The sequence below is a fragment of the Hypanus sabinus genome, chromosome 4, assembly GCF_030144855.1.
Source record: "Hypanus sabinus isolate sHypSab1 chromosome 4, sHypSab1.hap1, whole genome shotgun sequence".
NCBI classification, from domain to species: Eukaryota; Metazoa; Chordata; class Chondrichthyes; order Myliobatiformes; family Dasyatidae; genus Hypanus; species Hypanus sabinus.
The window spans coordinates 48,890,555-48,918,124 of record NC_082709.1 but is presented as its reverse complement, the minus strand read 5'-3'; the positions used below and the strand labels follow the sequence as shown (position 1 = coordinate 48,918,124).

The following is a 27,570-nucleotide window of genomic DNA, read 5'->3' as shown; positions in this document are numbered from 1 at the left end:
GACAGACTCCGACAGTTGGACAGACTGACAAATGAAACTAATGGCCTGGAAGGTGGCTCTCCACCACTTTGTGGAGAGCAAAAAGCATGATGAGGCACAGGAGAGGTCATGGTCATCCACTGTAACCAAGGAAGACCCCAGTTGTGATGACGACTCCTACCCCTGCACCCGGACTTCTGAGGTCGAGAGAGTGGAAGAGCTCCAGTGCAAAAGCTTTTCCACTTTAAAAACTCTGCCATACAGGTGACTTCATGCAGTAGTAGAACTACACAAATCCATCTGTCACCGACGGATAAGAAAGACAGACAGACAAAGAATCAATCACTAGCAATCCATATAATCATTTGAAATATGTCTGTGGAGCAGGTGAAGCCCTCAGGTCCGTAAGTGAAGCAGTTATTCAGCTGCTGATCACATATAATGGTCTTGGTTATCTTCATGACTTAAATTTTGATTGATTAATAAACTAAGTGCAATTGTTCCTTTTGCAATGGCACTTTCCAAAGCCCGGTCATCTTCAGCTGCTGCCTCAGTGAACTTCCCTGCATTTTAAAGCCAGAAGTGGGAATGATTTCAGATGTTTGCGCAATTTTCAATTCTACGAGCTTTTCCTCAGCAAACTCCAAGCCTGTATGCAATAAGATCAGGATAATATTCAGGTCAGACAAGAGAGAATCTAGCATCTGACCCCAACATTCAGTGGCATTATTGTTGTTAGGGTCCGCTCCATTGACACTTTGAAGACTAGCACAGGGCACATGTCGTCATTGTCCGCAAATTCAACTGGCTTGACCACAGATGTACATGCATTAGAGAGAGGGTTAGGTCAGAGTTTGGGTGTCCTCTGCTGAGTGACTCACTTCCTGACAGTCCACACTTCCCTACTATTTGGCACATTTCCAAGGTCCATCATGATACTCTCCACTTGACTGGATAAGTGCAGCTCCAACAACTTTGACACTATCAAAGTAGCCCTCTTGATTGGCACTTTATCAATTATCCAAAATATCCGTTGATACATAGTGGTTACAGTGTGTATCATCTATAAAAATTCACTGTAGGTACTTGCCCAGACTGCTCTGATAATATTTCCCAAAGGACAGGGGAATGAATATTACCATCTGTAGCTTCCCCTCCACATCACTTAGCTCACTGATTCGCCACTGGGTTTAAATCCTGAAATCCCCTGTCAACATCTCTGTGGGAGAAATTCAATAAAACGATTGCAGGATTTAGAAAAGCTGTTCATATCCATTTTCTCAAGGGTAGTTACAGATGGGTATTAAGTGCTGGCCTTAAATAATAGTTAATTATGTTAAAAACAGTAACGAAGTAAACACTGTTCTTTTCATGCATGAAAATAAATTTAATAGTAGGAACTGTTACCTGTATTTTTACGTTGTTGATCAGTTCAGTAAAAGGTAAACTTGAGTAAGATGTGTGCCTATTTTCTACACTCATTCATGATTAAAAATTAAAGAAACACTTACTCTAAAAGCTAAAATTTAGAATGAATTAATGTGACATTCACTTCTGTGGTGAGGATTGCTGTGTACAGAATGAGTGTCTACTCAACGACAAAGTCTCAGTGACTGCATTGCACAAATAATCCTTTCAGTGTTTTCCAATAATCTTACGAAGCATCTTGAGGTGTGATAAAAATGCTCTAACTACACGCAAAATTTGTACATCAGTTGGTTGCAAAAACAAATTTATTGTGTGAAAGCAACAGAATAAAATTTGGTCAATAGGATGAAACTGGATTCAGTTAGAAGAAATATATGCTCAAATTTTTTGAACACGCTCAGAAACATAACTTTTCACTGTACTGATGAGTCCATAGTAGACTTTAATCACTTATCTTTGAGTTTTACAGATGTTAATTTGGATCCTCAGGTAAGATGCTATCTGAAAATAAAATTATTTTATTCCCAAAAAATTCAGAGCACATGAAGGAATCAAAAAAGGTGCTTTAATCTGTAAGTTGGCAGAGTGGACAATATTGTTCAGAGGGAAAGAAATCATTTCTGAAAAGAAATCCACTTATTTTAGACAAGGAATTCACTTCATTTCAAAATATATTAAAATTAACTTTATCAAAGCAATCCTTGCCTTAGATCCTGAGTACTCTTAAAGCAAAAAACGTCCTCTGCCATCATTTGAGTTATGAACTTAAGCCATTACTTATTATGCAAATATTGAATTGATGGTTCAGTATTTTTATATTTTAGAGTAATTTGTATGATTCAAGTGTATTTTAACTTAAAAAGTCAGAGTCCCCAATCATGCTGTGGCAGCAGATCCTACAGAGATCCAGTTGGAGAGTTCACATCAAAGCAAAGAGTCCATTGTACCACTGTTTAGCCCTGTAATTCTGATGGGCAATGGGCTTTTAGATACAATTGCAGTCCGATATAATCATCATGCAAGCCAGAAAAAAATGAATATTTTTACTGTTAATATTCTGTGCAGTATAAAAGAATATGTGATGTGGCTTCAATGCTCTGAAGTTGAACTGCTTGTGTTTGTTTTGTTTTCTGTCTAGGTGAGTGTCAGTAACAACTGAACCCAGGTGCAGAGAAATGACAGGGTTACAAGATGGAAACAAGAGTTCATACATAGGAATGTCAATGGAACATCAGTGACTTGACTGAGTGATACCATGAGACAAATCATTCTCAGAACAAGGACCATGTGATAAGCGTGAATCTGGAGTCGCTTTAAATAATCACAGTCCATGTAAAACCCATGCCAGTCAACATAAATTTGACAAGATGAAACAGAGAGCACAAAGGCTTAATGACTCTAAATAAGACAACAATTAGCAAATGCAGATGCCCTAGAAACATCAAAGCCTGTCACTCTACATCTCACCACATAGGCCAGCAGGACTCATAGCAGTTTTCTATCTCAGGATTTGTTTGATAGAGAGTCTAGAATGGAGGGCAGCTTTTCATGTTCATAGGCATCATTGTCCCATGCTGGTACATTTGCCTGTTGGGGCGCTCGAGAACAGAACGCCTTGGCTGATCAATAGTACAGTTCAGAGAGGGGGTTGCACTGTATGAGCTGCTGCTCAGTTGGTGGAGGCAGAGTCCCAAAAACATTTCTCAGAGCAATAAAGCATTTCTGGTGCTCTGAAGAGTGTTATTTTCTTTGAGTGACATCACAGCAAGCGATTTATATACACAAAATGCTGCAGGAATTCAGCAGATCGGGCAGTATCTGTGGAACGGGGCAGTATTCTTCGTAGATGCCGCCTGGCCTGCTGAGTTCCTCCAGCATTTTGTGTGTGTTACTTTGATTTCCAGCATCTGCAGACTTTGTGTTTGTGACAGGACACAGTTTGCCAGGTGTTTATTGGAAGAGACCTTGGTTTCCACACTGCAACTGTCATTATGCTTCAGAGGTCTTCATTCCGTGTAAAAAAGTTTCAAACTACAAGAGGTTGTGAATTGCTGCAAGAAGTGTAGAAACTCCACTGGACATAACAAAAACCTCTACAGGTGGATGTCTTGATGCCTTTTGAGGCATCTATGATGGTCTCATTAAGCTTTGTGGAGATTTCATGGACTTGTGTTGGCTGATGTGGTTCTACAACATACCTTGAAACAGGGCTTTATAGAAACTCTAGAATGATCCCTAGTATAGAATGAAAAAGGCTGATTTACTGTATTGTACAATTAACATGCCTGCTGTAAAACAAAAACAATCACTGGATCACTGACAAGTCTCATATCCTCAGGTGCTTTTTCAGCATTCACGGGACCTATGTTCTTTTCTGCTGACCTCAGGTTTGCATTATTTACATTACAAAGGCCTTGCTGGAAAAGCCTTTCTGTCCAGTATATAAATACCCAGTTACAGTTCCATGTAGTCAGTTGGTTATCGACCGTACACCACAATGGGAAAGGCAAGACCACATTTCATTTTGTGAATTATATTGTAACCATCATTCGTCTCCAGTCTGATTTAAGCAATTTATTTCTTCCCACAGATCATCTTCTACGAGGACAGGAACTTCCAGGGTCGGCACTATGAGTGCAGCTCCGACTGTGCCGACCTCTCCCCTTACTTCAGCCGCTGTAACTCCATCCGTGTTGAGAGTGACTGGTGGGTGTTGTACGAGAGACCCAACTACATGGGATACCAGTATGTCCTGAGCAGGGGAGAGTATCCTGACTACCAGCGCTGGATGGGATTCAATGACTGTGTCAAGTCCTGTCGCAGCTTCCCTTCGGTAAGTTGCTGTTGGTGACTGAGGTATTCCAAGTCACTTGACACACTGCTAGGAAATGGCTGACATTTGCAATAATTACACTTGTACACAAGCTCTTTCTCTGAAATGTTATGCTGATGTGAATGCTGGAGTTAGCTGCTGGCATTTGGAGCCAAGTTTGGAGACAGTAGATATTTGTTAAAGGAGTCGACAGAAATGATGTTGGTACAGGAAATGAGTGAATCTTGTGTGAGGGGTGAATGTCCGATTGGTTTTGACAGACGGAGCTGATTCCATGATTGTGAGGGCACTGGGTAAAGAATCGGAATCAGAATGAGGTTTATTATCACTGACGCATGCATCACTGGCTTTTTATGCTGAAACTATATGAATGTCTATGCACAAGATGGTGGAGGAACTCAGCCAGTCAGGCAGCATTTATCAATCCTGATAAACAACCAGAAACTGAAAGGTTGACTGCACAGATACTTGTGTTCCTCCTGCATTTTGTGTTGATCCAGATTCCAGAAACTGGCCTGCCTTGTGTCTTCTTTATTAAAATCTAGTTGGGCCACAGAGAGTATTTGGTCAGTTTGTGCTAGTTTTATAGAATGTTATGTATACAGTTACAACACCTGGACACTGATGATTCAGACCTCAGTTTATCACAAAATTAGAAAAATGGATCAGGGGGATATGAGTTGAACATTGGGAAATGGGAGAGGGACACCTTGCTCAGCATGGAGCAGTTGGTGTGAGGAGTCTCTTTCCATGCTGTGTTAGTCTATGATTCACTCGATGTACTATAACCCACCAAGAGCAGGGAACATGGAACATTGAATGTGAAAGTGTACTGTACAGGCCCTTTGGCCCACAATTACTGCTAGCCTTTTAACCTATTCAAGTGTCAATATAGCCCTTCCCTCTCACAGAGCCCTCCATTTTTCTTTCAATCATGCACCTATCTAGGAGTCACTTGAATGTTCCTATTACTTCAGCCTCTACCACCACACCTAGCAGTGTTACACCCACTTACCACTCTCTGTGCAAAAAAAACTCCCGCCCTGACACTTTTCTCCAGTTTCTTTAAAGTTATATGTCCTAGTGTTAGCCAGTTCTGCCTCAGGACAAAGACTCTGAATGTCCACTCTATCTACTCCTCTTATCATCTTATAAGAGATGATAAGATGAATTGTTCAGAATATAATTTTGACTATTGAGGTTTTCAGCGGGATGAATGGCTTCTTCTCATCAATTTGTATGAAGTTTTATTCATAATAAAACCTCCATCTTATTTACTGCTTCTGAGCTGGATTACAAAAACCTGCCTTTTTAACTGCATGATTTGAGAGAACCACAGTGAGGTTAAAGCATGGAGTGAGGCTGTTTGGCCCATTGAATCCATGTTAGCTCAATGTTGAAGCCCTCTGTCTTCTCCCATAATTTGCAAATTTTTCCAAGATCATCTGGTTCATGTTTGTCAGGTAATGAGAACCAATAAGTCAAGGCTATGTTATTATTTCCAACAATCGCACCCTGTGAAGAATTACATTTATGGCTCTGACAGAGAGGAAATGAGGAATGAGGAATCTGAAAACCCTCAGTTCAATTTGTCCTTTTTTTATATTAGCAAGTTAATCTATTTGAAGACACAGGTCGGCACCTACTGTATGTATATTTATCATGATACTTTAACACAAATTTTACATTAATTTCATCATGTTAGTGGAAATAAATTCTGTAAGCTTTGTTTTTTGGTAATACTATCTTCAGAACCCCAATACTCACTTTTCACCAGGCTTTTGTACTTTACAGATATGCAAAAGATGCATCTAATTCAGAAACATATTTATGACATCATTTCTGTCGTAGAGACTTTCATGTGGTTATAATTGAGGATGCATTAATATCCTTTCATGTGAACAACAGCCAAAATATATTTATTTTTTAGAGAATCATGAAATAGTGTGGTTCTTCGCTGTCTCCTGCAGAAACAGTGAACTCCATCAATCTTAAATCATGATTGTCTATACTTTAACAGCCCTCAATGTAGAGATAAATTTTTTCCATGTTATTTCATTAGGGGTGGACTTGAAATATAATTAATTATTATCATTACTGAGGCTTAGTACCACTGCATCTATCTGTAATATCTATGTTATATGCATTTTTGACATGGTTATACTGTTCTAAGGACACAAAAAATCCTCTATTCCAGTACCGAGGAGGCACCTACAGGATGAGGATTTACGAGAGGCCTGACTTTCAGGGGCAGATGATGGAATTCATGGACGACTGTCCCTCTGTCTACGATCGTTTCCGTTACCGTGACATCCACTCCTGTCAGGTGATGGATGGTTACTGGATCTTCCATGAACAACCCAACTACAGAGGCCGACAGTACTTCCTGAGACCCGGGGAGTACAGGAGATACAGTGACTGGGGCGGCTACAGCTCAACCGTTGGGTCCTTCAGGCGCATGAGGGACTTCTAGTTGGCTCTCAATAATCAGCATATTATTCTGAGAACATACTTTAGAAAATAAAATAAGCTTTGCATGATAATTGTCATTGTAATTCATTTATTTTCATGCTGTTATAGCATTGTTTAAAACATACAAAATAGCATTAGTACCTGAGTCCTGTGTGGTGGCTTTGACCCATATTGGCCTTAACTCAGGATTATTTCTCATTTTAGTTGCTATCATTGTGGAGATAATTTTTATCCAGAGGCATGCTGAATATGTAATTCATTATTGATCAGGTCATCTTCTCCTATTGAGAGGATAGTGATAAATTGTCACACCTCTGTGGATTCCTGTTCTTATAGAGAGATACAAGGTGGAAACAAGCCCCTTGGCCCATCGAGTCAGGGCTGAACATCAACTACCCACTTACACTAATCCTTCATTGATCCCATTTTTAAAAATCTGCACATATTCTCATAATTTTCCCCAAATTGTAGTCATCTACACACAAGGGACAACATACAATGACTGATTACCTACAATACAGCTCACCACTCAGAACTCAAATAAACCAGAACACCTAGGAAAAAAGCATTGGCTCACAATGAGAAAATGCAAACCCCACATAGAGTCACCTTTCACTCTTAACCCATGACCTCTGGATTTAGTCCCACCCAAGCTCAGGGGAAAAGGCCTGCTTGCATTTACTCCATCTATACAGTCCTAAACTATTCAGGCTTTCTTTCTCATTCAGGTCCATCCTCCAGACCCAGCAACATTCTTGTAAATTTTATCTGCATTCTTTCTACCTTGATTATATCTTTCCTGTGGGTAGATGACCAGAACTGCACACAATACTCCAAACATGCCTCACCAACATCTCACACAACTCCAACATAACATCCCATCTTCTGCACAGAATACATTGATTTATAAAGGCCAATGTGCCAAAAGCTTTCTTTACGACCCTATCTATCTATGACACCACTTTAAATGACTTATGGACCTGTATTCCCATGTCCCTTTGTCAGTCTATCAGACACTCATCAGTCTATCTTTCACTGTGTATGGTTCTACTCTGGTTAGTCCTAAACCTCGCACTTGTCTGCATTAAATTCCATCTATCATTTTTAGACCATTTTTCCAATTGATACAGATGTCTCTGCAAAGTCTCCTTCACTGCCCGCTCCACCCCTCTCTTGGTGTCATCTGCAAATTTGCTGATCCAATCAACTACATTATCATCCAGATCACTAATATAGATGACAAATAAAAAAAGACCCAGCACTGATCCCTGTGGCACACCACTAGTCACAGGACTCCGGTCAGAGAGGCAACTGTCTACTACCACCCTCTCACTTCTCCCAGAAAGCTCATGTCTAATCTAATTGACTACCTCATTCTGAATGCCGAGCGACTGAACCTTTTTGTCCAGCCTCCTATTCATAAACTTGAATAATGCCTTACTAAGTCCATGTAGAGGACATATACTGCCTTGCCTTCATCCACTTTCCTGGCATCTTCCTCAAAAAACTCTATAAGATTGGTTAGACATGACCTACCATGCACGTAGCCATGCTGACTATCCTTAATCAGTCCATTGCTATCCAAATGCTTCTACATCTGGTCCCTTAGAATACCTTCCAATAACTTTCCCATAATTGATGTCAGAGTCACTGGCCTATAATTTCCTGGTTTAAATTTAGAGTCATTCTTGAACAGCAAAACAATCCAATGCTCTGGTATATGTCCTGATGCTGACGATGATTTAAATATCTCTGCTAGTACTTATCTCCATTGGGAACTCCTTTCCAGGCCCTAGGGATTTACCCACCCTGATTTGCCTCAGGGTACAAAAACACCTCCTCCTCTGTAATCTGCACAGGTTCCATGAAGTTGATATTGTTTTGCTTCACTGCTATAGAGTCTGTGTCCATCTCCAGAGTAAATACAGACACAAAGAATTCACATCTGTTTGGCTCCACACATGGATTACTATTCTGGTCTTCCAGAGGGCCAATTTAGTCCCTTGCAATCCTTTTGCTCTTAACTTATTTGTAGAATACCTTCAACCTTATTAATACCTTATTAGTAGATTCTCCTTCAACTTTATGCCTTCTTTTAGTCCTCCTAATTTTTATCTTAGGTGTTCTCTTGCATTTCTTATACCCCATAATCACTTAATTTGTTCCTACTTGCCTATACCTGCTATGCACCTCCTTTTTTCTCTTAACCATTCCTCAATATTTCTTGAAAATCAAGGTTTCCTACATTTGTTATCTTTACTTTTTATTCTAACAGTCGCATACAAGCCTTGAACTCTCAAAATTTCGTTTTTGAAGGCCTCCCACTTACCAAGTACAACTTGCCAGGAAACTGCCTGTCCCAATCCACACATCAGACCATTTCTGATATCATCTGTCACCGGGTTTGGATGTGGCCCAAATGTGGAGTGAGAGACAATGAAATGGTTGATAGTTCACAGACTTCAATGTTAACAGAGTTAAAAGGGAAATGAAAACAATGAACACTAGGCAAAACAGGGCCGCTAACTAAAACTCTTAAATGGACAACAAAGCCTACACTGAGGCTGAAAGAAATAATTAAATATAAAACAAATACTGCTCCTCTTCAGAGTCAGTTGACTTGACAGTCCAATTTCTCAGGCAAGGCTGAATGCAAACAGGCAGCAAAGCATTGCTGTGCTGTGCCCAAGTCTCGACAAACACTACAACAGAAAGAATGGAGTTAAATATTATTACAATGAAATAATAATTAGTTGACACGGGCATATTCGCAGGAGCAATTGCTGTATCTATAGCGCTGTCGAATCCGTGGTTGTGACATCATCAAAATTGGCCTTCCTTGAATTTAGAATTTCAACTCATGGACAAGACCTATCTTTTTGATTTTGAACTGCAAGATAGAGGAAGGTGGCCAGAATAAAAAAGGCTGGAAGGAAGGGCTGGACCAAGAGATGGAAGATGGATCCAGGTGAAGGGATGAGTGAAAGTCTCAAGGACATTTCCTGCAAGTGGTGATGAGGAATGATCAAAGGAATTCAGAAAGCTAAAGTGTAAGAACAATAGTAATAGCGATAGGGGTAAGCAGACTGTGAAAAGGGTAGACCTCCAATTAGAGTTAGAGCAGGGGAAAACGGAAAGAAGTCCTGAAGTGAAGAATGGTCATCTGAACCCACAAAATTATCTCTCTATCATCCCTCCCTTGCTTCTCATTCCTCCCTGCTCATTTTTCAGCATCTGCAGCTTTTTTAAAAAATCTCAGAATATCATATTCCATCCTCTGCCTCTTCCTCCCGGATCCAGCTGCCCTTATTTCCCCCTATCTCCTTATCTGTTTATGCATCTCACCCACCAGTCTCTGTCTTGTAACCTCCACCCCGACAGTCCCCACTCATCATCCCTTTTCCCTCCTCATTTCACATTTAGCCTGCCAACCACTGCCTCCCACTTCCCCCTCACATCTATTACTGGCTATCTCTCTTTTACACTCTTATTCCCGGTGCAGTGTCTCAACCCAAAACACTGACCACACTTCTACTTTCACAGGAAAGCCCCAACACCCAGCCAATCAACGGTAAACCAACCACTTTCCTTTATGAACTTCTTTTATGAGTAGGACAGGAAATGCTGATGTCAGCATTAAATGCATGTATGGCAGGTGTACTGGGAGACCTGATTACTGTATCAGGAATTAATGTGAAGGCAGAGCGAACATGAAGCCTCCACATGCTGAACTAAACAACTTCATTGGCTAAACTAGCGGACAGAAAGCAAATATATCTGTATCATATATTAACTGAAGCCCTGTCATGACCAGCATCAAACTGCAAATTGTGAAAAACAAGACCCATTTGCCTCTACAGATGCTTCCTGACCCTTTGAGCTCCTTCAGAAATTTGTTCTTTAATGAAGAAAGTGATTGAGTTTGGGAGAAACGAAGAAAGAGCAGAAACATTGGCGGAGTCATTTCCAGACCAGTAAATAATAATAACAATGAAAGGCACAGTCTGTCAGGAAACAGAATCACACAGGATATACAGTAACTATAGGCCACTCTCATCTACAAAGACAGAGAAAATCAAGTTAGCTATTATAACAGGGAGGAAGAATTTATGGAGCGTAAGTAATTCAAATCAAGTCAAGTTTAATGTCATTTAACTGCATACATGTATATAACACATTTAATATATGGTTTCTTCAAACCAGATTGTAAAGCACAGTAGTGCACATAACACACATAGCACACAAAAATTTATGAAGATGAGGATAAAATCTACAGCCGAATCACATAAATAACAAACTAAAGTGCATTAGTATTAAATATTGTAAGGTATGGAGCAGATTAACCAGTGACACTTTGAATACGATGTGGCAGGGAGTTCAGAAGCCTAATGGTCTGAGGAAAGAAACTGTTTCTCATCCTGACCATTCCTGTTTTTATGCATCAGAATCTCCTGCCTGATACAAAGTCAACAAGGATTCTGCATGGATAGGTGGTATCCTTAATAATACTAAAGACCCTGCGTACACAGCATTCCTGATAAACATCCCCAATGGATGGTAGGTAGACCACTATGATCCTCTCAGCTGTTCTCACAGTCCTTTGTAGGGGCTCAAGGTCTGATGCTCGACTTCTCCCATAGCAGATTTTCCAGATCAACATGTGGGGAAACCAATGAGACTGTAGGATATTTTGGATTAAATATACAAGGAGAAAGGTTTTGCTAAAAAATTGCAGAAATTTGCCTTTTTGAACTGCTGGGCTTCTTGGGATGTGGGTGTTTATTAGGCGAGAGATTCCTGGATTTTGAAGTCAGGAATCTCTGGTCGGAGGGCACTTGATGTCATTAAGCTGGAAAGGGAGCGGCAAGAATTCATAAGGATGTTATTGGGACAGGATTGCTTTCCCCAGAGTAAAGGAAAGTGTTGGGCGATATTACAGTGTTTTTTTTTATTGTCATGAGGGGCATGGGTAAGGTAAAGGGTCACAATGCTTCCCCAGGGTAGAAATCTAAAACTAAAGAGGGTACAAATGGAATGGCTTCTTTGTAATGTTAACTGCTGAGGTAATGGTTTCTCTGTCGCAACAATGTTTGGGTTATGACTAGAGATAATGGGACTTCGACATTCAGTGTCTCTCCAATGGGAGAAATGTTATTCTTTCTTGTGTGTCTGGAAGCTGTTGGTTTCACGGGTTTTTGCCAGAAGGTGCGAGGGGGATGAAAAGAGAAGATGCGAATGGAGAGATGTGGTAGGCCACCCAACAGGGTGGACTCCGAGTGGGAGTCCGGAGGTTGGTGACGCTTGGAGGAGATCGAATGGTGGAAAGAAGATCTTGCTGAGTGAACTCCAATGAGTGTGCACAGACTGTTTTATAAGATTGCCCCCCTTTCTCTTTTATATTTTGTTTCTAACTAACCACATAGTCAGAGTTATAAAGCTTAATCAATTAATCGCATATTGTTCACTGCTTATTAATTCAGAGTTGTGATTTGTAACAGGGGGCACCTCGTGCAGCATCCAGCCAAATGAGATTTCTTAAGTTTGGCTGGGCAGTGGGGTTATCACCCCGAGATCAAGCCACTAGGCAAAGTGAATGTTACACAAAGATTTAGGGTAGGGAGTAAAGATTTAAGCCATAAGACATTAGACATAAGTCATAAAGTAAATTAAGCCATTTGACCCATTGAGTCTACTCTGGCATTTGATCATGGCTGATACATCTCCCTCTCAACCCCATTCTCCTGCCTTCTCCCTGTAACCATTCATGGCCTGACCTATCAAGAATTTATGCATCTCTGTCTTAAGTACACCCAATGACCCGGCTTCCATAGCTACCTGTGGAAATGAATTGCACAGATTCACCAGCCTCAAGATTAAGAAACTCCTCCTCATCACAATTCTAAATGGACATTCCTCTACTGTGAGGTTGTAGCCTCTTCTCCTAGATGTTTCCACTACAAGTAACATCCTCTCCACATCCACTCTATCTAGACCTTTCAACATTCAATCGGTTTCAGTGAAAGTTCCCTCCATCGTTCTTCTAAATCCCAGTGAGAACGGACCCAGAGGCATCAAATGTCCCTCATATGTTAAGCCTTTCAATTCTGGAATCATTTTTGTGAACCTGTTTTGAACCCTCTCCAATGTCGGCACATCCTTTGTTAGGTCAGGTGCCCAAAACTGGTCCAAGTGAGGCCTCATCAATGTGTAATAAAGTCTCATCATTTTATCTTTGTTTTTATATTCTAATCCTCTTGAAATGAATGCTGACATTGCACTTATCTTCCACGCTCTTGTATCTGTGCACAACTACATATATATTAAATAAAAGCAGACATGTGGGAAGTGGTGTATTCACACTGGTATATTCACATTGCGGTGAGAGAACAATGCGCATACGTAGACAACAGTGCATGGGCAGAAACAGATCAATAGGTAGTGTGGGGGGTGTGGGGGTGGGGTCATTGCTCTAAAAGAACTGGATCCTTACATTGCACTTTCTCTCCCTTTAGATTAAACTGTTAAGAGTGCCATAAAACTGTTTATGTACAAAATATTCAATTTCCCTTTCATAAACCCATATTCCAAATAAAATGCTTTCACAATAACAGCTTCATAACTAACGTTACAGTTCTAAAGATTCAGTCTTTAGGGTGGCACTCTGTTTTTTTCAGGAGAGTGCCCCTGGACCTGTGGAGTGACATCAGGTTTGGTAGGTGTCTTGTCTAAGACAACGTTCTCAGTTTCCAGTGTTTCATTGCTGTCAGTGACATCATCACTGCCAGTAAGTCCGGTGACTGTAATGTGTCTGTTTTGTTGGATGCAGTCAACTTGGGTGTGCTCTTCGGTTGAGCTTCCAGTATCTGGTCTACATGATGTCTCCAATCTTCAAAATCCACTGTGTATTTCAGTGGTCTCGTTCTTGTAGCTTTCCTACCAGGTGTCGACTTCTCTTCTCGGTAATCCTGCGCTTGGAATTCCTGTCCAATGTTCTTGCTTCTTCACTTGGCAACTGGCTGAACTGTTTATTCTGCATTTCCCTCTGTAGATCTGGTTTCAGGAGGTCTATGCAAGATCTCGTATTCCTCTTCACGAACAGTATTGCAGGTGTTTGACTTGTTGTCGCATGAACAGAGTTCCGATACACAAAAAGGAAGTTGTCCACCTTGTGCTGTAAGGAAATGTCCTCCTTGTCCATCGCTTTAATGGACGACTTGAAGCTTTGGATAAACCTTTCAGCTAACCCATTCGTCGCTGGGTGGTGAGGAGCTGACTTGAAATGGCTGATGTCATTTTTCTTCAAGAACAGTCGGAAATCTTCTGCTGTGTATTGGGGTCTGTTGTCACTCACAATTTGTTCTGGTAAGCCATTTACTTTCAGCTTGCCTTTGGGAGACACTTTTTCACCTATGTACCTCTCTAGCATCACTGAGATCTTCTCTGATGGTATCTTAGAAAATAATCTGTTGTAGTCAGCTTCTAGAATTATGGACAAAGCTGCATTTTCAGCTCCATTTTCAGTTTTACACTGGGCCCATCTATTGTGATCCAGATGATTTTGTGATCTGCTTCACTTATACGACACAGTTCTAGGCATGACAGCTCACCTATCTCTGACTCTGTGTTGTCTGATTCTGTTTTACATTTGGTAACTTCAAGCATTTGCTTAGTTTTGTGATTGGGTCTTTTCACTTGTTTGTGCTTTTTGTCGGCCTTGAACACTCTCTCTGTGTGACCTTGTCTGTGACATCTTCTGCAGACTTTCTCTTTGAACCAACAGTCAATTGCATCATGGGACGATTTGCCACATCGATAACATTTTTGGCTTTTTGCACCATGCAGGGACATTTTGTGCAATACATAACAATACATACAGTTAACTCCTTTTCTGTAGTTCTGCTGCATCCTTTACTGGAGTCTCTAATGATCAATGCCCATTCTAAGGTTAGGTCTCTTTCGGACAGTAAACTCTTTTGAATGCTTTGACTATGCATGCTATAGAAACCTGTCCGTTAATGCATCAGAAAGTCAAACTCTGAAACCACAGTACTGAGAAAGTTAGCACAGTTCTGCGATGTATTCAGAAATGCTCTCATCTTTTGACTGCTTCCTTTTGTAAAATCTAAATCTCTAAGTTACTGCTTGCTGGCTTTTCAAGGGTTCCTATGAATGGTGGGGGCTTTCTTTCGTTACTTCACGTTGTTTGTGTTACAATATAATTCCACCTTCTCGATATATGACTCCCAGCATGCATTAGTGCTATCAAATTCATTAACTTTCCCAACAAAATCTATCAGCATGTTATTTTCACTTTAAATTCGGTATTACACACGCGTCCTTTGGCTTTCTTATCGTGCTTAACTCTCACTGTCTGTTTCATAACTGTCGGTGCAGTTTGTGATATTCTCTGACATTCAGTTTTGTATTCATTGCCAATTTGTTGAGTCTGTGCACAACTACATATCTATTAAATAAAATTACAGATGCGGGATTTGGCTTTAACTGGTCCATTCACATTGCAGTGAGAGAGAGCAAGAACAAAGTGCATGCGTAGATAACAGCTCATGTGCAGACAACAGGTCAACACGTAGTGCTGGGGGTGGGGTGTGTCATTTCTCTAAAAGAAATAGATCCATGCATTACACTCACCACTGACTCAACTTCAAATTAACATACAGGGAATCCTGCACAAAGCCCTTATATCCCTTTGCACCTCAAGAGTTTTGAATTTTCTCTCTGTTTAGAAAATCATCTACACTTTTACTGTACTATGTAAAAGTCTTGGGCACATACAGTACATATAGTAAAGGTGCCTGAGACTCTTGCACAGCACTGTAGTAATTTTATGTATTACACTGTACGGCTGTTGCAAAAAGAAAACAAATCTCATGACATATTTCAGTGATGATAAACCTGATTCCAGTATGGCACTATTGTGGACTGAGAGCGGGAAAAGGGCAGGAAGAGGGAAATCATGGTTGGGAAAGGGGGAATGGAGAGGAGGGGGAGTGGGAAGCACCAGAGAGACATTCTGTAATGATCAGTAAACCAATTGTTTGGAGTCAAATATTCTTGCCCAGTCTCTCAGGCCTAGGTGTGTCAGCACATGCTCTACTCCCACACCCCTGGCACTCTCTCTCTGGCTGCCTATCTCACACCCCTCCTGAAGCACTCCACCCTTACTATTCCCAACATTCTTTGCTCCCATCAGATTCACAAACCTGCTCTTTGCTTCATGTCGACAAAAGCAGTTCTGTGCAGAAGTCTTAGGCGTTCTAGCTATTTATATATGTGTCTAAAACCTTTGCTCTGTATTGTATTCCATCTACCAAAGGACACGGCAGACACTTCCCAACATTGTATTCCATCTTTGCCCATTCTACTAATCCAGCTAACTCCTGCTTCCTCGACCCATCTTTGCACCGTCTGCAAACTTGGCTGCAATGACATCAATTCTGTCATCCAAATCATTGGCATAAAACTTAAAAAGAGTTGTCCCAACACCAACCCTGCTGAACACCACTAGTCACTGGCAACCAATCAGAAAAGGCTCCTTTTACTCTCACGCTCTGTCTCCGGCCAGTCAGCCAATCCTCCATCCATGCTGGCATCTTTCCTGTAATACCATGGGCTCTTATCTTGCTAAGCAATCTTAAGAATCATTGTCATGTGATCAACAGGCAAAGTTTATTATTTTTTTAGATATTGATGAAATTGTATGACTCTCAGCTGTCTCCTATAGAAACAGTGAACTATATCTTAAATCATGGTTGTCTATTGTTTAACTGCCCTCAATGTAGAGATAAATTTTTTCCATATTATGTCTTTAATGATAGTGTTGAAATATAATCAATTATTGATCATTACTGAGGTTGGGTACAACTGCATCTAGATATAATATCTAATTTTACATGCATTTATGACATGATTATATTAAGGATGCATAAAATTTATTCATTCTAGTACTGAGGAGGCACCTACAGGTTGAGGATTTACAAGAGGCCTGATTTTGGAGGGCAGATGATGGAATTCACGGACGACTGTCCCTCTGTCTATGACCGTTTCTGTTACCGTGACATCCACTCCTGTCAGGTGATGGATGGTTACTGGATCTTCTATGAACATCTCAACTACAGAGGCCGACAGTACTTCCTGAGACCCAGGGAATACAGGAGATACAGTGACTGGGGCGGCTACAACTCAATGATCGGGTCCTTCAGGCACATGAGGGACTTCTAGACAGCCAATGTAAAACATAATGTTGTGAAGAATAAGCTTTGGTGGGCACAAATAAGATGTCATTTATCGAGATATCAATTTAGTGCATTGAATTTTCTTGAAACCACATTCAATCTTTTTTAAAGTGTAAGATTCATTACAATGATTTGACATCTTACATTCACAAATAATAATCAAGAAAGGCACTCCAAGAAACAGCTATAAAAGACAAAACAGAAATGAACTGCTACATTTATAGCTGTTTACAGTTATGTGACGATAGATAAGAAGAACTAGTGTAGAAATCCATTCCTGATGAATCACATTATGTTCCGTGGCAGCGTTGACGCACTATACTCCATTTCCGAAGCTAAGTTCAAATCAATTCAACAGAGCTGAACTCTGAAAGTGAAGCACAGCAGAGATTTTCTGCATAATCGTGCACAGGGTGTGGACAGACAATGACTTAAGGGGAAAAAAATCATGCCGTGAGTAGCATGCGACTGATGTCTGGATATTATGTCATGTTAAGGTGAAATGTGTACAAAATTGCTGGGGCCATTGACCCAAAGAGTACCATTTCACTATTATCATCTAACCCAGGTACAGATGCAAATTTCTGGGCAAATTATGCATGAGAAATGTCCAGTGATGTATTGAATTTCCAAGCTGAAGTACTAAACTCTCCAACACCTTAAACTTGTTCTGAATCTGTAGCAGAACTTATACTGCAATTCCCCCAACCTCTTCAGCTTGTTTGAAAAACAAAATTCCAACACTCTGGTGTCCAACTCACTGCAGAAATATGGAGATACAGTAAACAGTCAAACTGAATAAACTAAATAACAGACAAACCACTTGAGCTCTCATTCTGTTTTACCAGCTGATGGGAAAGAGCTGTAAGCTGAGACCTGACCGAATACCTTGGATCCTCAAATGCAATGGTTCACTCTGTGGTTGCACATCCCCTGTGAAGAGCTGGAAACAAAGCAGCGCCTGGTCGACAGTAAAAATCACACGGGAGTGAATGAGGATTTTGTCCACGCTGTGAGTTGTGATCATCGAGAATGCACTGTTTGAAACTGAGGCTTGTAATGGATTGCTGGTTAGTTTCAAAAGAGAATCATATATCTGCATGAAAAAGAAATGACATTTGCATTCTCGGGGCAAAACATGATCGAAGGTTTCAGAGATATGGAGATGAAATAGGAGTAGTACTTGTCAAAGTCGACTGGCAGCTGTGTAATAATAAGCCTTCCATCACAGCATAGGAAACTCTACAACAAGGAGTAAATTAGGTTCAACTTTATATCTTTGGAAACATTATACTCTAATCATCACATCTCCTTCAGCACTGGCCCACCTCCTCTCACAGATTCTTAAATATTGTCAAATACATTTGTATTTTCATCCAATGATGTCCAGAAGTAAACAAATCTGTTAAGTATTACTTGAGAGTTGACAATACTTTGTTCTCTTTTCTTGTTTGACTGGAATTCTTTTCTTTGTTCTGACAATATTCTTGAACATTTCCAAAGCTTTCCGCTGCTTTGAAGTATGTGCTCAGAGCTATGACTTAAAAAAAACAGCTATGTTTGATTTATTTCTATTATTAGGATGTATGTTGTGTCTGCAGAGGTCGCACCTCAGGCGAAGGGGCTTGTTGTGTCCATTCTGAGGGAATAGATGGGGCTGAATTTGTCAGGTCTGTTCAAGAAGAATTCCTGACACTGTATGTGGACCGGCCAATGAAAGGGGAGGCTATACTGGATCTAGTTCTGGGTAATGAACCTGGTCATGTGACAGAACTCTTGGTGGGGGAGCATTTTGGTGAAAGTGACCACAACTTGCTTAGCTTCAGCATAACTATGGAAAGGCATAAAATCAGATGAAATGGTAAAGTGCTTAACTGGGGAAGGGCTAACTTTGAAGGGATGAGGCAGGAACTAGCAAGTGTAAATTTGAAACAGATATTCAAAGGGGTAAGCACAAAAGTAATGTGGGACAATTTTAGGGACCACTTGAGCTGGGTTCAGGATAGGTTTGTCCCACTGAGGCAAGGAAAAAATGGTAGGAAAAGGGAACCGTGGCTGATGAAATCATGTGAGGCAACTCGTCAAGAGGAAAAAAGAAGCATATGTTAGATATAAGAAGCAGGAAGTAGGAGGAGCTCATGAGAAATATAGGGTAGCCAGGAAAGCGCTTAGGAGAGCTCGAAGGGGGCATGAGAAGGCCTTGGCATGTAGGATTGAGGAGAACCCCAAGGCATCTATGCGTATGTGAAGTATAGGAGGATGCCAAGAATGAAGGTGGGACTGCTAAAGGATAAAGAGTGCAACATGTGCCTGGAATCGGAGGAGGTTGGGGAGGTCCTAAGTGAATACTTTGCTTCAGTATTCATAAGTGAAAAGGATCTTGATCAGGATGAGGTCGAAGTAGAGCGGGCCTGTGTGCTGGACAATGTGAAGAAGTGCTGGATCTTCTTAAAAACATTAAGATTGCTAAGTCCCCAGGGTTGGATATAATACACCCTAGGGTGTTGTGGGAATTGAGAGAAGAGATCGCAGGAGCATTGGCCATGATCTTTGAATCCTCTTTAGCTGCAGGGGAAGTGCCGGAGGACTGGAGAATGGCAAATGTAGTTCCCTTGTTTAAAAAAGGTAATAGTGAGAAACCTGGGAACTATAGACCGGTGAGTCCTGCATCGGTGGTGTGCAAACTACTGGAAAGGATTCTTAAGGATAGGATCTATGAGCATTTGGAGAAGTACAGTCTACTCATGGATAGTCAACATGGCTTTGTGAAGGGAAGATCATTCCTCAGAAGCCTGATTGAGTTTTTTGAAGAGGTAACAAAAGAAATTGATGAGGGTAGGGCAGTGGATGTGGTCTACATGGACTTTAGCAAAGCATTTGACAAGGTCCCTCACGAGAGACTCATCCAGAGTCATGAGGCATGCGATAAGTGGAACCTTGGCTGTTTGGATAAAGAATTGGCTTAAAGGAAGAAAGCAGAGGGTAGTTGTGGAAGGAAAGTATTCTGCCTGGAGGTCGGTGACTAGTGGAGTGCCGCAGGGATCTGACCTGGGACCCCTGTTATTTGTGACTTTTATAAATGACCTGGATGTAGAGGTGGAAGGATGGGTGAGTAAGTTTGTGGATTACACGGAGATTGGAGGAGTTGTGGATGGAGCTGTAGGTTGTCGAAGGTTACAAGAGGATATAGACAGGCTGCAGAGTTGGGCAGAAAAATGGCAGATGGAGTTCAATCCGGACAAGTGTGAGGTGATGCATTTTGGAAGGACAAACCAGAAGACTGAGTACAGGATTAATGGTCAGTTACTTAAGAGTGTGGATGAACGAAGGGACCTTGGGGTTCAAATCCATACATCCCTGAAGGTCGCTGCACAGGTTGATAGGGTAGTTAAGAAGGCCTGTGGGATGCTAAGCTTCATTAACAGGGGGATTGAGTTCAAGAGTAGAGAGGTCATGTTGCAACTCTACAAATCTCTGGTGAGACCGCACTGAGAGTATTGTGTTCAGTTCTGGTCACCTCATTATAGGAAGGATGTGGAAACTATGGAGGAGGTGCAGAGGAGATTTACCAGGATGTTGCCTGGATTGGAGAACAAGTCATATGAAGCAAGGTTAGCAGAGCTGGAACTTCTCTCTTTAGAACGTAGAAGAATGAGAGGGGACTTGATAGAGGTCTACAAGGTTATGAGAGGCATAGATAGGGTGAATAGTCAGTAGCTGTTTCCCAGGGCACCAATAGCAAACACCAGAGGGCATATGCACAAAATTAAGGGAGGGAAGTTTAGGGGAGACAACAGGGGCAAGTTTTTTTACACAAAGGGTTTTGAGTGCCTGGAATGACTTGCCAGGGATGGTGGTGGAAGCTAAAACATTAAGGGTATTTAAGAGCCTCTTGGACAGGCACATGGATGAAAAAAAAATGGAGGGTTATGGGGTAGTGTGGGTTTAGTACTTTTTTTTAAAGGATTATATGGGTCAGCACAACATGGAGGGCTGAAGGCCCTGTACTCTGCTGTTGTGTTCTATGGTTCTTTGGCCTCCATTCGACACTCAGCCCTCACCTGTGGCTCCAAGTAGCTGTCTGCATGTGGCACAGGCCACACATCTGTAAACTGTTTCGACAGGCAGACTATACCAGGTGAGGGTGGCCGGTAGGCCTCATACTCAGTGAGATTAGAGTCATGCCTGTCCTAGCATACACAGTCAGCTCCGGCAGACTGACAAATGAAACTAACAGAGTGATAAAATGGCCTGGAAGGTGGCTCTCCACCACTTTGTGGAGAGCAAAAAGCATGATGAGGCACAGGAGAGGTCATGGTCATCCACTGTAACCAAGGAAGACCCCAGTTGTGATGACGACTCCTACCCCTGCACCCGGACTTCTGAGGTCGAGAGAGTGGAAGAGCTCCAGTGCAAAAGCTTTTCCACTTTAAAAACTCTGCCATACAGGTGACTTCATGCAGTAGTAGAACTACACAAATCCATCTGTCACCGACGGATAAGAAAGACAGACAGACAAAGAATCAATCATTAGCTATCCATATAATCACTTGAAATGTGTCTTTGGAAGCAGGTGAAGTCCATTTCATTTAACCTGCTGAACACTTATAGTTGGTTTGGTACCTTCATTACTTAAATTTTGATTGATTGACAAAAGAAGCGCAGTTGTTTTTTTTTGTGAAAACATTCTCCAAAGCTCAATCACTATCAGCTGCTGCATCTTAACAGAATAGTGATGTGGTGTTCAACGCTCTGAAGTTGAACTGCTTGTGCTTGTTTTGTTTTCTGTCCAGCTGTGCACTGGCAACAATTGAACCGAGGTGTGAGGAATGACAGGGTCACACCGAGAGACGGAAACAAGAGTTTATACATAGGAATTCCAACAGAACATCAGTAGCTCAACTGTGTGGCACTGTGAGACAAATCATTCCCAGAACAGGAACCCACAATAAGCACTGATGGGGAGTCCGCTTTAAATAATCGCAGTACATGAAAAACCCATGCCAGCCAAAATAAACTTGACAAGATTACATCTGAAATCACAAGGGCTTAATGACTGGTTAAGACAATAATTATCAAGTACAGGTGCTTAAGAAACCTAAACACAAAAATACAACTGCAGATGCTGTGGATCAAAGAATATGTACACAACACTGGAAGAACTCAGCAGGTCAGGCAGCATCTGTGAGAAAAGAGTAGCCAACGTTTCGGGCTGAGATCCTTCATCAGGAATGGGGGGGAAGAGAGGGCCGAAGCTCAGTAATAGAAATAGGGGCGGGGGTAGGGCTGAAACGTTGGCTACTCTTTTCTCACAGATGCTGCCTGACCTGTTGAGTACTTCCAGCGTTGTGTACATATGCTTAAGAATCCTCATGGGCCATCGCTCTACCCCTCACCACACAGGCCTGCCTGGATCATGGGAAGACAGGGCTGGTAAACTTGAGAAAAATCTGGTGCTTTTGGGACAGGACTGATAAACATGGGAACACTTAAAGACATGGGAGACTGAGCAAACCTTGTCAAGCAACAGAATCCTGGAAAAAGTCTTGCAGATAGACTGGAGAAGCTCCGAGCATAGATTCAGGACATGTACTGAGTACGGAAGGCACCCTCATCTTTAGGCAACATTTCAGAGAGCAATGAAGCTCTCTTGCTGCTCTATAAAGTATTGCTTCCTTGAGTTACATTGCAGCAAACAGTTTGCCTGGTGTTGGATTCTAAGAGTTTGTGAATTGCTATAAGAAGTTAGAAACTTCCCTGGAGTTAACAATAACTTGAATAGCTGAATGTCTTGATGCCTTCTGAGGCATCTATGATGGTCCCATTGAGCTCTGTTGAAGATTTTTTTTTCTGACTATCTTCCTTACTACATTGGCCTCTTTCATTAATGATTCTTTTTCATTAGGATAAATCTATCAAACTCCACACTCAATGCCATAATGAGGCCCTGTGTTTAAAGGGTTCAGTCCACAGCAGGATGGTAGAGTGCTGTTGCAGTTAGTACTGCTTCTTCACAATTCCAGAGACATAGATTCAATCCTGACCTCTGGTGTGGATGGAGTTTGTGCATTCAGCCAGTGACTGTGTAGATTTCTTGTGCTCTAGTTTATCGGGGCTTGAAGCTATAAGAGACCTAAAGGAACAATTGGACTAAAAACGATCTTGTGAATTTGAGGGTTTCTGGGGTTGGAGGGTATATCTGATTGATTGATTAGCTTAATTTGTCACATTTGAAACATTGAAGCATACAGTGAAATGCATCATTTGCGACAACGACCATCATGGTCCGAGGATGTGCTCTAGTCTGTTTGCAAGTGTTGTCATGCTTCCAGTGGAAGTATAGCACACCCACAACTCACTAATCCATATGTCTATGTAAAGTGGGAGGAAACCAGAGCATCAGGAGGAAACCCCAGAGAAAAGAGCCGGGACATGTGGAGAATGTACAGACAGCTTGGGAATTGACCCCCATTCGCTAACTACTACCCTACTGTGCAGCCACAGTATCTGCTACTGGATATTGAAAGACATCTTGCTGAAACATCTCTACGACAGACACAATCTTGGGCCCTACAGAGAGCTAGATACAATAGCTCGGATGTTTGCACCTTCTCTCAACTCTCTCATCGGTTTCCTCTCGGTGCCTCAATTTCCGCCCAGATCTGAAAGCTGTGCAGATTAGTAAGTTAATGGCCCATTCCAAACTGACCCTGGTGTGCAAATTAGTGGTGAAATCCAGGAGTCAATGAGAATGTGGGGAGCATAAAAATACTGGGATTAATTTAGGATTAGTGTACATAGGTGTTCAATGGTTGCCATGGACTTGTGTGGGTTGAAAATTCTATTCTGTGACTGTGACTCTATGACATATCTGGGTATTGCGACATTTTCTGAAACTCTAGAAAGATTCCTAACGTAGAATGAAAAAGGCTGATTTACTGCTTTGTACAATTAAATTGCCTGCTGTAAAACAAAAACAATCACTTGGTCACTGACAAGTCTCGTATCCTCAGATGCTTTTTCAGCATTCACGGGACATATATTGTTTTCTGCTGACCTCAGGTTTACATTACAAAGGCCTTGCTGGAAAAGCCTTTCTGTCCAGTATATAAATACCCAGTTACAGTTCCATGTAGTCAGTTGGTTATTGACCGTACACCACAATGGGAAAGGCAAGACCACTTCTCATTTTGTGAATTATATTATAACTATCATTCGCCTCCAGTCTGATTTAAGCAATTTATTTCTTCCCACAGATCATCTTCTACGAGGACAGGAACTTCCAGGGTCGGCACTATGAGTGCAGCTCCGACTGTGCCGACCTCTCCCCTTACTTCAGCCGCTGTAACTCCATCCGTGTTGAGAGTGACTGGTGGGTGTTGTACGAGAGACCCAACTACATGGGATACCAGTATGTCCTGAGCAGGGGAGAGTATCCTGACTACCAGCGCTGGATGGGATTCAATGACTGTGTCAAGTCCTGTCGCAGCTTCCCTTCGGTAAGTTGCTGTTGGTGACTGAGGTATTCCAAGCCACTTGACACACTGCTAGGAAATGGCTGACATTTACAATAATTACACTTGTACACAAGCTCTTTCTCTGAAATGTTATGCTGATGTGAATGCTAGAGTTAGCTTCTGGCATTTGGAGCCAAGTTTGAAGACAGTAGATATTTGTTAAAGGAGTCGACAGAAATGATGTTGGTACAGGAAATGAGTGAATCTGGTGTGAGGGGTGAATGTCCGATTGGTTTTGACTGACGGAGCTGTATCCGTGATTGCGAGGGCACTGGGTAAAGAATCGGAATCAGAATGAGATTTATTATCACTGACGAATGCATCACTGGCTTCTTATGCTGAAACTACATTAATGCCTACGCACAAGATGCTGGAGGAACTCAGCCAGTCAGGCAGCATTTGTCAGGCTTGATAAACAACTTGAAACTGAAATGTTGACTCCACAGATACTACCTGAGCCCTTGAGTTCCTCAGCATCTTGTCACTGATCGAGATTCGTGGAACTGGCCTGCCTTGTGTGTCTCTTATTAAAGTCTAGTTGGGCACATTGAATATTTGGTCAGTTTGTTCAAGTTTAATAGAATCATTTTATACATTTATAGCACCTGGTCATTGATGGCTCAAGCCTCTATAAAATTAAAATCATAAAACTATTGCATAATTTCAGAGAACCACTGTGAAGGTAAAGCATGGAGTGAGGTTGTTTGGCCCATTGAATCCATGTTCGCTCAATGTTGAAGTAAACTGTCCCTCCCATATTTTTCAAATTCTTTCAAGATCATCTGGTTCAATTTTGTCAGGTAACGAGAACGAATAAAGAAAGTCAGTCTCCAGGTGATACCTAGGTTGACATGAGAGATGGCTGTGTAATTGTTTACAAGAATCACATGCTGTGTAGAGTTTATTTATGACTCTTGCAGAGAGGATGTGAGGAATGAAGAATCTGGAAATGCTCAGATCAATTTGCATTGTTTTTTATATTAGCAAGTCAACCAATTTACAGACACAGACCAGCACCTACTGTAAGTACAATTACCATGATGCTTTTACACAAGTTTTACATTAAATACATCATTTTACCTCTAGTGGAACTAAATTCTGTAAACTTAGTTCTTTTGGTAATACTATCTTCAGAAACTCAGAACAAGCTCTTCAACAAGGTATCTTGTTCATATCTTCAAAAGATGTATCTGATTCAGAAGCATATTTATGACATTATTTCTGTCGTAAGTACTTTCACGTGATTATATTGAGGATGCATTAATATCCTTAAGTTATCTTTCATTTGATCAACTGCCAATTTTATTACTTTTTTCAGAGAATCATGAAAAAGTGTGGTCTTCACTGTCTGCTGTAGAAACAGTGAACTCCATCAATCTTAAATCATGATTTTCTATAGCTGACAGGCCTCAATGCAGAAATACATTTTCTCCATGTTATTTCATTGGGGATAGTCTTGAAATATAATTAATTATTGAAGATACGGAGGCTGGGTACCACTGCATCAATCTGTAATATCTATGTTAATTAGATACATTTTTGACATGATTATTCTGTATTAAGGTTGTATTAAAATCCTTCATTCCAGTACCGAGGAGGCACCTATAGGATGAGGATTTATGAGAGGCCTGACTTTGGAGGGCAGATGATGGAATTCATGGATGACTGTCCCTCTGTCTACGATCGTTTCCGTTACCGTGACATCCACTCCTGTCAGGTGATGGATGGTTACTGGATCTTCTATGAGCAGCCCAACTACCGAGGCCGACAGTACTTCCTGAGACCCGGGGAATACAGGAGATACAGTGACTGGGGCGGCTACAGCTCAACCGTTGGGTCCTTCAGGCGCATGAGGGATTTCTAATTGGCTCTCAATAACCAGCATATTATTCTGAGAACATATTTCAGAAAATAAATAAGCTTTGCAAGACCGTTGTCATTTGTAATTCATTTATTTTCATGTTGCTATAACATTGTGTAAAACATACAGAATAGCATTAGTATCTGAGTCCTGTGTGGGCGCTTTGACCCATATTGACCTTAACTCAGGATTATTTCTCATCTTTTCTGCTGTCAGTGTGGAGATAAATTTTATCCAGAGGCATGCTGAATATGTAATTCATTATTGATCAGGTAATCTTCTCCTATTGAGAGGATAGTGATAAATTGTCACACCTCTGTGGATTCCTGCTCTCATAGAGAGATACAACGTGAAAACAGGCCCTTTGGCCCACTGAGTCAGGGCTGAACATTAACTACCCACTTACACTAATCCTTCATTGATCCCATTTTTAAAATATCCACATATTTCCCCAAAATTATAGTCGCCTACACACAAGGGACAACATAATCTGGCCGATTTAACTCAACTCTCAGATCTAGAAGGAAACCAGAGGACATAGAGGAAAACAGGGCTCACTGTGAGAATATGCAAACCCCATATAGACATCATGTTAGGTTGATGATGTTGTGAGGCAGTGGTTCTACCAGATACACCACTGCATTGCTTCTTCCCACATTTTGTAAACTGGATACATATGCTCCATGTTTACACTTGTGTTTTTGAGACAATTACAGACTAAAAGATCAAGGTCCCATTAATTCCATTGGTGAGAACACTTGTCACAATCTACGAATTGGAGAGACTCCATTTTCCATAATAATGTTTCCTTCCCAATCAATCTGCACCCATGTTACAAGGATACTTCAGATTTCAAGCAATTTTATTTGGATTATAATTTGTGAAGGATAAAGGCAGATTGGAAACTTAGATTGTCACCTGTCCATCAAGCAAGTGATCTTGAACTGTAAGACAGAGGGGAAGTAGCCAGTATAAACAAGTGGAAGGAAGGACTAGAGCAAGGGCTAGCAGATGATCCAGGTGAAGGGATGAATGAATGCTGTGAATGGTGATGGGGAGTGTTCAAAATAATTCAGAAATTTATGGAGTGAAAACAATAGGAATAGTGATAGGCATAATCAAACTGTGAAGAAGGCAGATGTCCAACTAGAGATAGAGCAGGAGAAAATGGAAAACATCCTGAAGTGAAGGTCTGTTAACTAAATACACAGAGTATCTCTCCATCAT

At 41.2% G+C, this 27,570-nt stretch overlaps 1 pseudogene; it reads left to right on the top strand.

Annotated features, from left to right (window-relative positions):
* Window positions 1-40: 40 nt before the first annotated feature.
* Window positions 41-26,346, top strand: LOC132392111 (beta-crystallin B1-like; annotated as a pseudogene).
* Window positions 26,347-27,570: the final 1,224 nt, after the last annotated feature.